We start from the raw sequence: 12,027 nt of genomic DNA, 5'->3' as shown, positions 1-12,027 counted from the left end.
AGTAATGGTAGCCTACTAGACTCAATACATGCACTCAACGAAATACTGGACTTCAACATTTGTCATTCATTTATAAATTTTCTCTCCATTCATTTTTTTCACTAATCATCTGTAGCTTGAAATTGCATTGGATGAACAGTTAAATCTATCATGCTTCCCAGCAGTGAGCTAGCCACTGGGTGCCAGGTTAGGTCACAAATACACAGCTTGATTTTTATAATTATGCAGGAAGATATGCATAAAATAGAGAGGCAGGTGACACCGTCCCATGTGATATAACATAATAAAGATTAATTCTTCACGCTCTGAGGGTGTAAAAAGTCGCTTGGAATTTTCTTTTCGAAAATCTTCCAATGAGGGCATTTACATTCAACATCCTGATTTCCTGAACCACAAGTATATAAGGTGTGGTGAATCACAATAGCGACATTCAAATCGTTTATTCTCAAGTGGATAAACGTAACTGGCAGGATGCGCCTTCTTAATGTTGCAGTTGTTGTAGTCTTGGGTACGTTTGCCTTATCTGATGCGAATTCGCATTCCTAAGCTTTCTAATAATCAACCTTATTAGCTATTGCTGAGTTTTAAATGGCTTTACGATAATACTGACAACGTTATGATCAGGATAGTTTCTACCATGATGTAAACATTTATTAGGATTGGTAGACGGATTTTGTAGGTATGCATCCTGTCATCTATGACCACTTATGCATTGTTTTTTCTTCACATTCTTGACAGTCTTCCTTGGCTCCGTCCTTGGTGGCCATGGTGGTGGTGGTCATGGAGGTGGAGGCCACGGTGGTGGTCATGGAGGCGGCGGCCATGGAGGAGGTCATGGTGGTGGTCACGGAGGTGGTCATGGAGGTGGTCACGGAGGTGGCAAAGGACACGGAGGAGGTGGCCACGGAGGTGGCAAAGGACACGGAGGAGGCGGTCATGGAGGTGGCGGCCACGGTGGCGGCAAAGGAGGTCATGGCGGAGGACACGGAGGTGGCGGCCATGGAGGAGGTCATGGAGGAGGTCACGGTGGAGGTCATGGAGGAGGTCATGGAGGAGGTCACGGTGGAGGTCATGGAGGAGGCCACGGTGGCGGTCACGGAGGTGGCCATGGAGGTGGTGGTCATGGAGGCGGACACCACGGTTAAAACATCCAAGGATTATCATCTTCACATCAAATGCTGGACATTTGATATCATGTTTCTCGATTCCACTCACCATGTTGCATCGACCAAACCTGTATATTCCTCAACGAGCACAAATAAAACTGCCATGTATATTGTAAATTTCTCTTGGCTTATATTTTCTTCAAGTACAATCAAATTCAAGATAGTATCAGCCACAGTAAACTACGGTCATAGCGAACTCAAAGAGACCACATATTTTAGTTCGTAATAACCGTAGTTCATTATAAGCACATATACAGGATATATGTAGCAAATGCCCGGGACCTTAAGGCAATACTTAATATCCCTCAGTTCGTTATAAGCGTGTTCGTTATAAAAGTAGTTTACTGTAGTTCCACTGCTTACTTTTCAATGTCCTGCACAGTGATTGTCACATTAGAATCATTGTCCACAAAGGTCCGGAAGCTCGAAGGCAAATGAGTAAACCTATAAACATGTTGAACCAAGCAAGTTGACAATTTCTGTCCGAAAATGCTCGGCGTCCCCTTTTAGTATCATACTGTCATTACGGCCTCTAAACGCCCACCTACTTTATAATTACAGCCGTGCGAATGTTCAAACTAAAAAAGTGACACAGCTGACTCAATGCACCCATGGGGTGATGATAACATTAAGGGCTTATAAGGTAGAGCAGATGTCCAATAATACAACAAGATTTCTAGAAAAGCCCCCACTAAAAAACAAGTCCAAATCTGTTTGTTCTTTTCGAGAATCCAGCGCAATTTGAATCTTCAAGGAAGCAGATTCCCTCTCAGTTGGCCTCAAAACACAGTTACGTCCCCAAAGTTTTACCATGACCCGGAAGGTAAAGAGGAGAATGTAGTGCTCTGTTCGAATGGTTTGTTGAGTCTGGGCCAGATATGTTTTGCCTGACATGAGATTCGACATTGTATTTTCTTGATAATTTGTTTTGATCCCAAATGAGTACATGATATTGACTCCAGCTTTCCATGATTTGACCCCCAGTTTAAAGGTCGATCGGTGTGTTTAGGCTCGATACTTCCAGTGACCATTGTTGACAGTGGTTACTTGGAAATCGAGCTGCTGGACCCAGGCTGGTAGTTTGCGGTGTAAGTTAGAAGTGACAGGTTAGTAATGCAACAGGAGAACAGCCTATGAACGATATTGATTAATGTGGGTTGACATGTCACTGCAGATGGCAAAGAAGGAAAATCATTGTGCTTTGAGGCCAGATGAATGTTCAACTCCGCTGGTGGACTTTTGTTGGTGGGTGTGGGCAGGTAAGGCTGGAAAGGGGTCATACATGGGTCATAGATCGTTAGTTGTACCACGAACACCGCATACATGTTCCTGCGGAAATAGTGGTTACATCAGGTATTCGTCTGATGGATTAGTATAGCATGTCCACATGTGATGTGGAGAGCTGAGATTTTACGACAATCTATAAAAATATGGTTTGGGCCAGTTACCAAGTTAAATGTGGCCCGGACTTTCACACTCAAACACAGACCCAGTTCCAGACCAAAACGCAGACACACACACTAACACTAACTCACAGTTACACCCTGCTCGTTTTTTGTATCCCTACGCCTACTAAGGACGGTGTAGCCAAGAAAAAGCTGTGTCTACTTCCGGGTTCATATCATGATAAATATTGATATTATCAGTTCTTTTGAAAATAAGATGAAGTTCGTTTTCATTAAAGCAGTTTGGATATTTTTGGTAATTGTTTCACTACCTGAACGGCAATTTAAGATTTGCTAGTTACAGAAAAAGAAGAAGTTTGTTTTATTATAGAAGATAATGTGGCTTTGAGATTATCAAAGTAGGAATTCAAACTTTGAAAATATATCTCAAACTTGAACATTTCCCTCTTCACATCAAGTTTCATTATGAAGAAAGGAATAATGACCTTCCCATAACCTTTTGCTTTAAAACACGCATTTGACATAGGTTGATAAACCTCCTGGGCCCATAGTAATGGTAGCCTACTAGACTCAATACATGCACTCAACGAAATACTGGACTTCAACATTTGTCATTCATTTATAAATTTTCTCTCCATTCATTTTTTTCACTAATCATCTGTAGCTTGAAATTGCATTGGATGAACAGTTAAATCTATCATGCTTCCCAGCAGTGAGCTAGCCACTGGGTGCCAGGTTAGGTCACAAATACACAGCTTGATTTTTATAATTATGCAGGAAGATATGCATAAAATAGAGAGGCAGGTGACACCGTCCCATGTGATATAACATAATAAAGATTAATTCTTCACGCTCTGAGGGTGTAAAAAGTCGCTTGGAATTTTCTTTTCGAAAATCTTCCAATGAGGGCATTTACATTCAACATCCTGATTTCCTGAACCACAAGTATATAAGGTGTGGTGAATCACAATAGCGACATTCAAATCGTTTATTCTCAAGTGGATAAACGTAACTGGCAGGATGCGCCTTCTTAATGTTGCAGTTGTTGTAGTCTTGGGTACGTTTGCCTTATCTGATGCGAATTCGCATTCCCAAGCTTTCTAATAATCAACCTTATTAGCTATTGCTGAGTTTTAAATGGCTTTACGATAATACTGACAACGTTATGATCAGGATAGTTTCTACCATGATGTAAACATTTATTAGGATTGGTAGACGGATTTTGTAGGTATGCATCCTGTCATCTATGACCACTTATGCATTGTTTTTTCTTCACATTCTTTACAGTCTTCCTTGGCTCCGTCCTTGGTGGCCATGGTGGTGGTGGTCATGGAGGTGGAGGCCACGGTGGTGGTCATGGAGGCGGCGGCCATGGAGGAGGTCATGGTGGTGGTCACGGAGGTGGTCATGGAGGTGGTCACGGAGGTGGCAAAGGACACGGAGGAGGTGGCCACGGAGGTGGCAAAGGACACGGAGGAGGCGGCCATGGAGGTGGCGGCCACGGTGGCGGCAAAGGAGGTCATGGCGGAGGACACGGAGGTGGCGGCCATGGAGGAGGTCATGGAGGAGGTCACGGTGGAGGTCATGGAGGAGGTCATGGAGGAGGTCACGGTGGAGGTCATGGAGGAGGCCACGGTGGCGGTCACGGAGGTGGCCATGGAGGTGGTGGTCATGGAGGCGGACACCACGGTTAAAACATCCAAGGATTATCATCTTCACATCAAATGCTGGACATTTGATATCATGTTTCTCGATTCCACTCACCATGTTGCATCGACCAAACCTGTATATTCCTCAACGAGCACAAATAAAACTGCCATGTATATTGTAAATTTCTCTTGGCTTATATTTTCTTCAAGTACAATCAAATTCAAGATAGTATCAGCCATAGTAAACTACGGTCATAGCGAACTCAAAGAGACCACATATTTTAGTTCGTAATAACCGTAGTTCATTATAAGCACATATACAGGATATATGTAGCAAATGCCCGGGACCTTAGGGCAATACTTAATATCCCTCAGTTCGTTATAAGCGTGTTCGTTATAAAAGTAGTTTACTGTAGTTCCACTGCTTACTTTTCAATGTCCTGCACAGTGATTGTCACATTAGAATCATTGTCCACAAAGGTCCGGAAGCTCGAAGGCAAATGAGTAAACCTATAAACATGTTGAACCAAGCAAGTTGACAATTTCTGTCCGAAAATGCTCGGCGTCCCCTTTTAGTATCATACTGTCATTACGGCCTCTAAACGCCCACCTACTTTATAATTACAGCCGTGCGAATGTTCAACCTAAAAAAGTGACACAGCTGACTCAATGCACCCATGGGGTGATGATAACATTAAGGGCTGATAAGGTAGAGCAGATGTCCAATAATACAACAAGATTTCTAGAAAAGCCCCCACAAAAAAACAAGTCCAAATCTGTTTGTTCTTTTCGAGAATCCAGCGCAATTTGAATCTTCAAGGAAGCAGATTCCCTCTCAGATGGCCTCAGACCACAGTTACGTCCCCAAAGTTTTACCATGACCCGGAAGGTAAAGAGGAGAATGTAGTGCTCTGTTCGAATGGTTTGTTGAGTCTGGGCCAGATATGTTTTGCCTGACATGAGATTCGACATTGTATTTTCTTGATAATTTGTTTTGATCCCAAATGAGTACATGATATTGACTCCAGCTTTCCATGATTTGACCCCCAGTTTAAAGGTCGATCGGTGTGTTTAGGCTCGATACTTCCAGTGACCATTGTTGACAGTGGTTACTTGGAAATCGAGCTGCTTGACCCAGGCTGGTAGTTTGCGGTGTAAGTTAGAAGTGACAGGTTAGTAATGCAACAGGAGAACAGCCTATGAACGATATCAATTAATGTGGGTTGACATGTCACTGCAGATGGCAAAGAAGGAAAATATTTGTGCTTTGAGGCCAGATGAATGTTCAACTCCGCTGGTGGAGTTTTGTTGGTGGGTGTGGGCAGGTAAGGCTGGAAAGGGGTCATACATGGGTCATAGATCGTTAGTTGTACCACGACCACCGCATACATGTTCCTGCGGAAATAGTGGTTACATCAGGTATTCGTCTGATGGATTAGTATATCATGTCCACATGTGATGTGGAGAGCTGAGATTTTACGACAATCTATAAAAATATGGTTTGGGCCTGTTACCAAGTTAAATGTGGCCCGGACTTTCACACTCAAACACAGACCCAGTTCCAGACCAAAACGCAGACACACAAACTAACACCAACTGACAGTTACATCCTGCTCTTTTTTTGTATCCCTACGCCTACTAAGGACGGTGTAGCCAAGACAAAGCTGTGTCTACTTCCGGGTTCATATCATGATAAATATTGATATTATCAGTTCTTTTGAAAATAAGATGAAGTTCGTTTTCATTAAAGCAGTTTGGATATTTTTGGTAATTGTTTCACTACCTGAACGGCAATTTAAGATTTGCTAGTTACAGAAAAAGTTTGTTTTATTATAGAAGATAATGTGGCTTTGAGATTATCAAAGTAGGAATTCAAACTTTGAAAATATATCTCAAACTTGAACATTTCCCTCTTCACATCAAGTTTCATTATGAAGAAAGGAATAATGACCTTCCCATAACCTTTTGCTTTAAAACACGCATTTGACATAGGTTGATAAACCTCCTGGGCCCATAGTAATGGTAGCCTACTAGACTCAATACATGCACTCAACGAAATACTGGACTTCAACATTTGTCATTCATTTATAAATTTTCTCTCCATTCATTTTTTTTTCACTAATCATCTGTAGCTTGAAATTGCATTGGATGAACAGTTAAATCTATCATGCTTCCCAGCAGTGAGCTCGAGCTAGCCACTGGGTGCCAGGTTAGGTCACAAATACACAGCTTGATTTTTATAATTATGCAGGAAGATATGCATAAAATAGAGAGGCAGGTGACACCGTCTCATGATATATTTCATAAAAAAGATTAATTCTTCACGCTCTGAGGGTGTAAAAAGTCGCTTGGAATTTTCTTTTCGAAAATCTTCCAATGAGGGCATTTACATTCAACATCCTGATTTCCTGAACCACAAGTATATAAGGTGTGGTGAATCACAATAGCGACATTCAAATCGTTTATTCTCAAGTGGATAAACGTAACTGGCAGGATGCGCCTTCTTAATGTTGCAGTTGTTGTAGTCTTGGGTACGTTTGCCTTATCTGATGCGAATTCGCATTCCCAAGCTTTCTAATAATCAACCTTATTAGCTATTGCTGAGTTTTAAATGGCTTTACGATAATACTGACAACGTTATGATCAGGATAGTTTCTACCATGATGTAAACATTTATTAGGATTGGTAGACGGATTTTGTAGGTATGCATCCTGTCATCTATGACCACTTATGCATTGTTTTTTCTTCACATTCTTGACAGTCTTCCTTGGCTCCGTCCTTGGTGGCCATGGTGGTGGTGGTCATGGAGGTGGAGGCCACGGTGGTGGTCATGGAGGCGGCGGCCATGGAGGAGGTCATGGTGGTGGTCACGGAGGTGGTCATGGAGGTGGTCACGGAGGTGGCAAAGGACACGGAGGAGGTGGCCACGGAGGTGGCAAAGGACACGGAGGAGGCGGCCATGGAGGTGGCGGCCACGGTGGCGGCAAAGGAGGTCATGGCGGAGGACACGGAGGTGGCGGCCATGGAGGAGGTCATGGAGGAGGTCATGGAGGAGGTCACGGTGGAGGTCATGGAGGAGGCCACGGTGGCGGTCACGGAGGTGGCCATGGAGGTGGTGGTCATGGAGGCGGACACCACGGTTAAAACATCCAAGGATTATCATCTTCACATCAAATGCTGGACATTTGATATCATGTTTGTCGATTCCACTCACCATGCTGCATCGACCAAACCTGTATATTCCTCAACGAGCACAAATAAAACTGCCATGTATATTGTAAATTTCTCTTGGCTTATATTTTCTTCAAGTACAATCAAATTCAAGATAGTATCAGCCACAGTAAACTACGGTCATAACGAACTCAAAGAGACCACATATTTTAGTTCGTAATAACCGTAGTTCATTATAAGCACATATACAGGATATATGTAGCAAATGCCCGGGACCTTAGGGCAATACTTAATATCCGTCAGTTCGTGATAAGCGTGTTCGTTATAAAAGTAGTTTACTGTAGTTCCACTGCTTACTTTTCAATGTCCTGCACAGTGATTGTCACATTAGAATCATTGTCCACAAAGGTCCGGAAGCTCGAAGGCAAATGAGTAAACCTATAAACATGTTGAACCAAGCAAGTTGACAATTTCTGTCCGAAAATGCACGGCGTCCCCTTTTAGTATCATACTATCATTACGGCCTCTAAACGCCCACCTACTTTATAATTACAGCCGTGCGAATGTTCAAACGAAAAAAGTGACACATGTGACTAAATGCACCCATGGGGTGATGATAACATTAAGCGCTTATAAGGTAGAGCAGATGTCCAATAATACAACAAGATTTTCTAGAAAAGCCCCCACAAAAAAACAAGTCCAAATCTCTTTGTTCTTTTCGAGAATCCAGCGCAATTTGAATCTTCAAGGAAGCAGATTCCCTCTCAGATGGCCTCAGACCACAGTTACGTCCCCAAAGTTTTACCATGACCCGGAAGGTAAAGAGGAGAATGTAGTGCTCTGTTCGAATGGTTTGTTGAGTCTGGGCCAGATATGTTTTGCCTGACATGAGATTCGACATTGTATTTTCTTGATAATTTGTTTTGATCCCAAATGAGTACATGGTATTGACTCCAGCTTTCCATGATTTGACCCCCAGTTTAAAGGTCGATCGGTGTGTTTAGGCTCGATACTTCCAGTGACCATTGTTGACAGTGGTTACTTGGAAATCGAGCTGCTGGACCCAGGCTGGTAGTTTGCGGTGTAAGTTAGAAGTGACAGGTTAGTAATGCAACAGGAGAACAGCCTATGAACGATATTAATTAATGTGGGTTGACATGTCACTGCAGATGGCAAAGAAGGAAAATCATTGTGCTTTGAGGCCAGATGAATGTTCAACTCCGCTGGTGGAGTTTTGTTGGTGGGTGTGGGCAGGTAAGGCTGGAAAGGGGTCATACATGGGTCATAGATCGTTAGTTGTACCACGACCACCGCATACATGTTCCTGCGGAAATAGTGGTTACATTAGGTATTCGTCTGATGGATTAGTATATCATGTCCACATGTGATGTGGAGAGCTGAGATTTTACGACAATCTATAAAAATATGGTTTGGGCCTGTTACCAAGTTAAATGTGGCCCGGACTTTCACACTCAAACACAGACCCAGTTCCAGACCAAAACGCAGACACACACACTAACACTAACTGACAGTTACATCCTGCTCTTTTTTTGTATCCCTACGCCTACTAAGGACGGTGTAGCCAAGACAAAGCTGTGTCTACTTCCGGGTTCATATCATGATAAATATTGATATTATCAGTTCTTTTGAAAATAAGATGAAGTTCGTTTTCATTAAAGCAGTTTGGATATTTTTGGTAATTGTTGCACTACCTGAACGGCAATTTAAGATGTGCTAGTTACAGAAAAAGAAGAAGTTTGTTTTATTATAGAAGATAATGTGGCTTTGAGATTATCAAAGTAGGAATTCAAACTTTGAAAATATATCTCAAACTTGAACATTTCCCTCTTCACATCAAGTTTCATTATGAAGAAAGGAATAATGACCTTCCCATAACCTTTTGCTTTAAAACACGCATTTGACATAGGTTGATAAACCTCCTGGGCCCATAGTAATGGTAGCCTACTAGACTCAATACATGCACTCAACGAAATACTGGACTTCAACATTTGTCATTCATTTATAAATTTTCTCTCCATTCATTTTTTTTTCACTAATCATCTGTAGCTTGAAATTGCATTGGATGAACAGTTAAATCTATCATGCTTCCCAGCAGTGAGCTCGAGCTAGCCACTGGGTGCCAGGTTAGGTCACAAATACACAGCTTGATTTTTATAATTATGCAGGAAGATATGCATAAAATAGAGAGGCAGGTGACACCGTCTCATGATATATTTCATAAAAAAGATTAATTCTTCACGCTCTGAGGGTGTAAAAAGTCGCTTGGAATTTTCTTTTCGAAAATCTTCCAATGAGGGCATTTACATTCAACATCCTGATTTCCTGAACCACAAGTATATAAGGTGTGGTGAATCACAATAGCGACATTCAAATCGTTTATTCTCAAGTGGATAAACGTAACTGGCAGGATGCGCCTTCTTAATGTTGCAGTTGTTGTAGTCTTGGGTACGTTTGCCTTATCTGATGCGAATTCGCATTCCCAAGCTTTCTAATAATCAACCTTATTAGCTATTGCTGAGTTTTAAATGGCTTTACGATAATACTGACAACGTTATGATCAGGATAGTTTCTACCATGATGTAAACATTTATTAGGATTGGTAGACGGATTTTGTAGGTATGCATCCTGTCATCTATGACCACTTATGCATTGTTTTTTCTTCACATTCTTTACAGTCTTCCTTGGCTCCGTCCTTGGTGGCCATGGTGGTGGTGGTCATGGAGGTGGAGGCCACGGTGGTGGTCATGGAGGCAGCGGCCATGGAGGAGGTCATGGTGGTGGTCACGGAGGTGGTCATGGAGGTGGTCACGGAGGAGGTGGCCACGGAGGTGGCAAAGGACACGGAGGAGGCGGCCATGGAGGTGGCGGCCACGGTGGCGGCAAAGGAGGTCATGGCGGAGGACACGGAGGTGGCGGCCATGGAGGAGGTCATGGAGGAGGTCATGGAGGAGGTCACGGTGGAGGTCATGGAGGAGGCCACGGTGGCGGTCACGGAGGTGGCCATGGAGGTGGTGGTCATGGAGGCGGACACCACGGTTAAAACATCCAAGGATTATCATCTTCACATCAAATGCTGGACATTTGATATCATGTTTGTCGATTCCACTCACCATGCTGCATCGACCAAACCTGTATATTCCTCAACGAGCACAAATAAAACTGCCATGTATATTGTAAATTTCTCTTGGCTTATATTTTCTTCAAGTACAATCAAATTCAAGATAGTATCAGCCACAGTAAACTACGGTCATAACGAACTCAAAGAGACCACATATTTTAGTTCGTAATAACCGTAGTTCATTATAAGCACATATACAGGATATATGTAGCAAATGCCCGGGACCTTAGGGCAATACTTAATATCCGTCAGTTCGTGATAAGCGTGTTCGTTATAAAAGTAGTTTACTGTAGTTCCACTGCTTACTTTTCAATGTCCTGCACAGTGATTGTCACATTAGAATCATTGTCCACAAAGGTCCGGAAGCTCGAAGGCAAATGAGTAAACCTATAAACATGTTGAACCAAGCAAGTTGACAATTTCTGTCCGAAAATGCACGGCGTCCCCTTTTAGTATCATACTATCATTACGGCCTCTAAACGCCCACCTACTTTATAATTACAGCCGTGCGAATGTTCAAACGAAAAAAGTGACACATGTGACTAAATGCACCCATGGGGTGATGATAACATTAAGCGCTTATAAGGTAGAGCAGATGTCCAATAATACAACAAGATTTTCTAGAAAAGCCCCCACAAAAAAACAAGTCCAAATCTCTTTGTTCTTTTCGAGAATCCAGCGCAATTTGAATCTTCAAGGAAGCAGATTCCCTCTCAGATGGCCTCAGACCACAGTTACGTCCCCAAAGTTTTACCATGACCCGGAAGGTAAAGAGGAGAATGTAGTGCTCTGTTCGAATGGTTTGTTGAGTCTGGGCCAGATATGTTTTGCCTGACATGAGATTCGACATTGTATTTTCTTGATAATTTGTTTTGATCCCAAATGAGTACATGGTATTGACTCCAGCTTTCCATGATTTGACCCCCAGTTTAAAGGTCGATCGGTGTGTTTAGGCTCGATACTTCCAGTGACCATTGTTGACAGTGGTTACTTGGAAATCGAGCTGCTGGACCCAGGCTGGTAGTTTGCGGTGTAAGTTAGAAGTGACAGGTTAGTAATGCAACAGGAGAACAGCCTATGAACGATATTAATTAATGTGGGTTGACATGTCACTGCAGATGGCAAAGAAGGAAAATCATTGTGCTTTGAGGCCAGATGAATGTTCAACTCCGCTGGTGGAGTTTTGTTGGTGGGTGTGGGCAGGTAAGGCTGGAAAGGGGTCATACATGGGTCATAGATCGTTAGTTGTACCACGACCACCGCATACATGTTCCTGCGGAAATAGTGGTTACATCAGGTATTCGTCTGATGGATTAGTATATCATGTCCACATGTGATGTGGAGAGCTGAGATTTTACGACAATCTATAAAAATATGGTTTGGGCCTGTTACCAAGTTAAATGTGGCCCGGACTTTCACACTCAAACACAGACCCAGTTCCAGACCAAAACGCAGACACACAAACTAACACTAACTCACAGTTACATCCTGCTCGT

The 12,027-nt window shown here is 42.7% G+C and overlaps 3 pseudogenes; all 3 read left to right on the top strand.

Annotated features, from left to right (window-relative positions):
* Positions 1-765: 765 nt before the first annotated feature.
* On the top strand, positions 766-1,282 carry LOC139471545 (uncharacterized; annotated as a pseudogene).
* Positions 1,283-3,875: 2,593 nt separating this feature from the next.
* LOC139471519 (uncharacterized) lies at positions 3,876-4,403 on the top strand (annotated as a pseudogene).
* A 2,595-nt stretch (positions 4,404-6,998) lies between these two features.
* LOC139471523 (uncharacterized) lies at positions 6,999-7,502 on the top strand (annotated as a pseudogene).
* The last annotated feature ends 4,525 nt before the right edge of the window (positions 7,503-12,027 follow it).

The sequence above is a fragment of the Haliotis cracherodii genome, unplaced genomic scaffold, assembly GCF_022045235.1.
Source record: "Haliotis cracherodii isolate W230 unplaced genomic scaffold, xgHalCrac1.p SCAF_23, whole genome shotgun sequence".
In the NCBI taxonomy this organism is placed as follows: domain Eukaryota; kingdom Metazoa; phylum Mollusca; class Gastropoda; order Lepetellida; family Haliotidae; genus Haliotis; species Haliotis cracherodii.
This window is presented reverse-complemented; position numbering and strand designations above follow the sequence as displayed.